This window comes from Mauremys mutica, chromosome 14, assembly GCF_020497125.1.
Source record: "Mauremys mutica isolate MM-2020 ecotype Southern chromosome 14, ASM2049712v1, whole genome shotgun sequence".
In the NCBI taxonomy this organism is placed as follows: Eukaryota; Metazoa; Chordata; order Testudines; family Geoemydidae; genus Mauremys; species Mauremys mutica.
This window is the reverse complement of record NC_059085.1, coordinates 24425332-24432080: the sequence shown is the minus strand read 5'-3', so window position 1 is coordinate 24432080 and position 6749 is coordinate 24425332. Positions and strand designations below refer to the sequence as shown.

Here is a 6749-nt window from a genome sequence, read left to right as displayed (position 1 = left end):
GGGGAGTTTGTTTTTCGTTTCACGTGATGAGGGAGTTTCCCTGCTAGACGTTCCCAAGGGCTGGAAAAAGTGGAGCTGTAATGTTTGTTTTGGGAAAATGTCCTTCTCAAATAGATAAACCAAAACCTAACTTTTTGTAGGTGTAGTTATTTGAAATAAGATTAATTATTAACATTTTGTCAGGCCCCAAGAAAGTATTAAAGATTGCATTCCAAATACTCTTAAAACCTTAGACTGAATATTAAAGAAAACTTATTTGATGTATAATGAACAGCCAAGGAACACAAAACTACGCTCAAGAGTGTTGCTTGCTGGGTCCTTAGAGATGTTTTCCTTTGCCATTTCACCCACAAGGTTTGTAAACTGACAGCCATCATTTTTGGCTGGTCATAGATTGCAAGTTGTTATAAATTTGTAGCATCCAGAAGACACAAGATGTATTCCCTGACCCCAGATAGCTTAGAGTCAGAATTTTAGGCACAACAGGAGAAGGGAACATGTGGATACGGAGAATGAGATTTACATTATGATCACATGGTTTCTCATAGTTTATGCATGTGCAAGATATTATTCACCTCAGAAGAAGTGAGGGATGGACTGGACAAAAGGTAGCATCCCTATCTTGCAGATGATGAAACTGGGGCACAAATAAGTGATGTAACTTTACCAAAGTGTCACAGCTCACCAGTGGTAGAATTTGGAATAGAACCATGTGTTTTGGCTTTGAAGCTGCAGCTCTAACTACTAGAAAGCACTCCCACTGGACTACATGGGCCAGTGGTCTGGCTGGTATAGTGGGGAGGTGAGGATGCAGGACTTAATGGATGTTAATCTGATGTGTTGTAGCAAGGAGAGTCTTGCCAATTCTCTAGAACAGGTGAGCTTTTTTGGTGTGGTGGGTTTTTTTTTCCTTTTGGTTTTTAGGCAGTCTCCTGCCTGCTATAATTTTTCTTTGCCCCTCCAAGTGGTTTCAGTTGTTTTTAGTTGTCTCTGCTGGTTTTCCATTGACTGTTTTGGAATGTGGCAAGGGGAGGCATTGGAACCTTTCGTTACATCACTGGTTGATTAGGGAAGGATGACAGCTCTCTCTTGCCTGAATGAGTCAGCCAGATACCGGTGACTAATTTTGGGCTTTAATGTGGCTTGTGTGGTCTCGGTGCAGCGCTGCTCGTTGAGGTGTTTAAAAAAACCCACCTCAACGAGCAGCGTAGTTCCCAGCACTGGGGAACTGTTTACACTTGTGCTTTACAGTGCTGAAACTTGCTGCGCTCAGGGGGGTGTTTTTTTCACACGCCTGAGTGAGGAAGTTGCAACGCTGTAAATTGCCAGTGTAGACAAGCCCTTTTACTCCAAGACCATAAAGCATACTTTCAGAATAAATACATTATACTTGAAATGTTACCTGTACATACATCTTGCAATGATTCTGAATCTTGATGAATATCTACAAGCTGTCTGTAGGTATTTTACATGTTACTCTTCATGGATAAATATCCTGTGTGATATGTTTGATGCAATGAGTGTGTGGTCTGAGGTGAGCGTTATTTGCAAAAGACGGGACTCTTTGCCACGTGGTTTCTAGGTTACAGTAAATGATTTAGGAATTTTAGGCGCACAAGTCCCACTCAAGACAGCAGAATGTACCTGTGGGCCTTCCTCTAGAGAGGAAGATCCTCCTTTTGTAGATAGATATGTTTTTACTCTTTGATTCTTTTATTGGCAGCTTCTGCTACAGCAGTTTGTGGACTTCTGCCCCCAGATAACCATGGAGGTTATGTGGACTTCTGAGTCACTGTGTCTAACAGTCTAGTCTCTGGGATCATATGGTGATTGTGTAACAACCAGGCCAATCATCTGCTCAGAGTTAGTAGGGGAGATGTCTCAAAAGCTTCTGTAATAACAGCTATTTTATGGATAGATTATGAAATTAAAATATCTATGTAATTGGAAATGCATAAAAGGGATATATAGAAATTAGAGCTGATCTAATGGGGAGGGCTGTTGAGTTCCCCTGGCTGCCTTTAGTTTTTATTCTTTACTTCAATCAGGATACAATTTGAAGATCACCATAGGTGCTTATAGGGTATATGCTTTCTACTAGATATTGACGTGACAGGAATCTGCCAGCAATTGTCCAGAGAGTCTCGGTCCAACTTTTACTGTCCCTTTACAGCAGTGGACTCCAACCTTTTTACGCCCAAGATCACTTTTTAAATCTAAGGGCAACCCAGGATCTACTCTGCTCCTTCCGAAAAGCCCTGCCCCGCTCACTCACTGTTACCGGGCTGGGGCAGGGGCCAGGTGGTGGGGGTGCGGGCTCTGGGCTGGGGCCGAAGGGTTTGCAGTGTGGGAGGGGGCTCTGGGCTGCGCCTGGGGCAGGGTGTTGGGGTGCAAGAGAGGGTATGGGGTACTGGCTCTTGGAGGGGGATCAGGGCTGGGACTTGGGGTTCAGGGTGCAGAAGGAGGTATGGGGAGCTGGCTTTGGGAAGGGGTTGGGGCCTGGCCTTCCGCTGGGCAGCACCTACCTCTGGCGGCTCCCAGTCAGCGGTGGGCGCAGCGAGACTCAGGCAGGCTCCCTGCCTACCCCCGCCCCACACCGTTCCCAGAAGGGGCCAGTGTGCCTCTGGATGGGGGGAGGACATGGCTCCGCGAGCTGCCCCTCTCTGCAAGCACCACCCCCGCAGCTCTCCCGGCCAATGGGAGCTGTGGAGGCGGTGCTTACAGGCAGGAGCAGCGTGCGGAGGGAAACCCCTGCCCTGGGAGCAGCATGAGGCTGGGGGTAGACAGAGAGTCTGCTTTAGTGGCAGCCACACTTTGCTGCTGGAGATCGCGATCGACTGGGAGATCCTCTAGGATTGACCAGTCAATTGTGATCGACTGGTTGGTGACCACTGCCTTACAGTCACACGAGTAGAGGTGGCTGCTAATTGAGCAGAGGAATCTATTGGTTTATTGTATACAAATACTTGATTTGAAGACTGTCATGGATTTGGATTTGGAGTTGGCTGCGATAACCTATGGATGCTGTATGCTCTATAGGTTTTTTTGAAGTATTGTAAAGCTATTTTCTGAATTCATAGGGTATGTTAATTCAGAATGGGATTTTAACGAATGCACCATGGCAAGGGGGAGTGTGGATCCAGATAGCTAGCTATCCACCTACCAACACTCAGAGAGTTGGCTCAGCCCCTGGATGTACTTGTCATGAGTTTGGCAAGTGAGGAGGCCCAAGCTGGGCACCTGGAGAACAGTGGCTTTCGCTTGTTGTACAAAGGATACTCCCTGAAGTAGGGGGAGGAGGAGCGCAGGGAGGGGGAGGGGAGGGACACTCAGAATATCAGGGTTGGAAGGGACCTCAGGAGGTCATCTAGTCCAACCTCCTGCTAACAGCAGGACCAATCTCCAGACAGATTTTTGCCCCAGATCCCTAAATGCCCCACTCAAGGATTGAACTCTCAACCCTGGCTTTAGCAGGCCAATCCTCAAACCAACATGTTTTTCAGGGGACTGAGATGGTGTTGGGCAGAAGGAAAGAGCTAAGATGAAGAGAAACTAACGTTGACCCCAGGAACCTTCTGGGGTTCCATACGCTTATGTTGATTTCAATGGGCATTAAGCAGGTTAGGTGCCTAGGCACTTTTTGAAAATGCAACTAGGTGCCTCTTTATATCTTTAAGCAACTAAATCTCTTTTGAAATCTGGCTCTTGTTGACCAGAAACAATCTGTCAGTTCACTAAGATAATGCTTCCCTTGTTTTAAAAGTCAGCTAGCTGTAAATTCAAAATATACATTGATAAATCTACTCTTTTTTTTCCCTTATGTATCCAGCACCTTGAAGGTAATTTTACTTAGCTAATAGCAGTAATTTTAAAATGCTGGGTTTGAACATCTTTAATTGAGTTCCAGTTTCCTTCAAATGCAGCTTGACATGAATCCCAAATAAAAAATGATCTAGTAAATAAAAAATGAGTGATTTCACCAACTTCTAACATAATGGAATGTCAAAATGAAGGATCTGAATAAATGTATGTTAAGTTATATAATTACTTAAATGTATAAATAGTGTATCCTGATTACCAAAAGGAAGTACCAAATTTATTGTGACAATGGTATTTGTTTGCAAATCAACATGTTTTAATGGTTAACAATGAATGAGAATTAACCTCTCTTTAGGAAAATAACTAGAGTACACATGCAACACAAGATTAAAATTACTTATGTAAATCAGGGTTTCCTGTTTGTTGATTTAAATCATGATTAAAATCAGTAGTTTAAATCACGTTGATTTAAAGCAATCCAGCCTGCTGCAGACATGCTGTTTGCAGAACTGTTAATATTTTAACTGGATGTCTTTTCTCGACTATTTTAAAAACAATGTTTGAATTACAATGCAGGAACTGATTAGCTGTTACTTACCAATTTTCAAAAGTGGATAATGTAAGCAGTTCTGTGAATCTTGTTCCTGAATCACTCCACACGTGCTCACCGACCAGGGACAGTGAGTCACAGATGCGCTGATCTAGCATAGTACTGATGAGGTGGCAGAGTTAGTTTCAGTTTACTAGAATTCACATCTAACTTGGCAGGACAGGTGAGCCTGGGAAGGGAACTGGTGTGTGGAATAGGGAAGGCTTGTGACTCTCAATATGCCACATATGCAATCAAACCCCACTGTGGATATCTTCACATATGACATTTTTATAATTGGTACCTTCCTATTTCCATTCAGGTGTCCATAGTAATAAAGAATATTGCCAGAAGAGAAGTAATAGGGGCAGAATTATTGAAATGTGTCTTCACATGAATAACTTTGTCTATTGAAATACACTAAATTTCACACGTAAAGGTTTTTGGATGAGATAACCAGTTGAGGTGATTGTCTTAGCCATTCTAGGTGCAGACTTTTCAGAACTTCCAGGATCTCTCAGTGCATTTTTATAATAAAGTACCGTATGATTAGGGTACCTATATTATGGAAGAATTATCTGGCAGTCCTACCTGCCTCTTTCAGGGCATCATTATGCCTGTGTAATGGAAATATTTGAATTGGGCATTTTGTTGTAGAAGTGGCTTAAAACCTCTTGGTGAGTAATGTTGTGTAATTTAACAACCGGATTTTGAGGCTTCATTAGAGTTTAATATTCAGGACCACACATTTGGTGTTTAACAAAAAAGCATATTTGATTTTTTTTTTTTTTAAGGCATAACTTCATTTGCGTGTGAGCTGTCTGTCTTGGCTTTAATGAGTGTGCTTTTGGTGCATTATCTAACCTTTTTGAATTATTGTTAGTTTTAAAAGTAGAACTTAAATGAGATCAACAGCTGTGGCTCTGGTTATTATGCCTGTAATTGTCCATTGCTCTTCATTCCCAGAGATTACTCTTAAGGCAACTGTCATGTATTTCATGACCCAGATTTTACATAAATTTAAAGCTCAACATACACCTCCCAGGCTATTGGATTTTTATTTTTATTTATTTATTTATTTTATTGAGGAAGGGTGTGTGGGGAGGTTAAAATCAAATTCTCTAGCTTGGAGTAATTTAGAATTCTTCCTATTGTGTGTGTCACATACACAAAGCTGCAGATTTGCTCTGGCTACACTCTTATAATTTGTCTACTGATGTAGCTGACTGAGATCTACAACACAGTAGTATTTTCTTAACATTAAGTGAAATTACAGAAAATTTTTAAAGGAGAAGAAACTGAAAAATAGCACTTAAAAAAAGCAATTACTTCTTGGAGGGTCAAGCAGGGAGCCCATTTAGTCTTTGCGTTCTGTGATGTTTTGTATCATGTCTGTCTGCTGGGCACCAGAATGAAGCCACCAACTCACTTCACATTGGCCATTGAAACACCATTAGATAGTGGTATTTCTGGTCATTATTGCCCTGATTTCCTTTAACTTGGTAGCTTATCCAGTTTGAGAAACCTGAGACATCCAGTTTATATATGTGCTCATGTACTGCTGAAGTAGAAGGACTAAACCAGGGATTGGCAATCTTTGGCACATGGCCTCCCATGATAAGCCCCCTGGCGGGCCGGGCCGGGCCGGTTTGTTTACCTGCCACATCCGCAGGTTCGGCCAATGGCAGCTCCCACTGGCCGTGGCTCGCCGTTCCAGGCCAATGGGGGCTGTGTGTATATGTAATATATTAGTGCATATGTTTTAATAGGTCCATCCACAGTTCTGGCATTTCTGAGTCTTAACCAAATAAATCCTGAACTTCCACTGATTTGCGAATAAGGTAGATGGTCTAGTCTACTCATAAACTAATCTGCTAAATTGTTTGACCGAGCAGAGATAAGTGCTTTTCCAAAGTACCTTTAAGGATTTCCTTGGGGCCACTAATGCTTAAAAGTAGCACAAGCTTTAGTACTTTGATGAATTGGGACCATTGTGCTGAGCACCTTGCTCAGTCAAGCCCCAAAAGAGAGAAAACAAGTATTAAAATCCGTTATAATCACAGTCTTACTGTGGAGGGAGTAAAGAGCTCCCATGTTTCACTGTGAAAAAGAATGTGTAGATTTGCTTGAATTCCATATTTCTTTTCTGCTTCAGACCTTGAGATCTGACCTCTGTTGTCACTATGCTAATGCTAATATTTTTTACTCAGTCTTTATTATAGCTGTGCCTGATAGACTTCAAATATGGCAGTACAGTCAGCGTTTTCATTATTGTAGTACAATTTTTCTGGTTCTGAGAGATCAGTCTTTCTCTGAACCCTTTATCTCCTCTTTGCTTGGA

General features: G+C 42.3%; 1 protein-coding gene across 2 annotated transcripts in view; it reads left to right on the top strand.

The window, feature by feature from the left end:
- Positions 1-6749, top strand: part of C14H19orf12 (chromosome 14 C19orf12 homolog) — a 41426-nt gene that overhangs the window by 22828 nt on the left and 11849 nt on the right. The gene's annotated exons all lie outside the window — the stretch shown is intronic.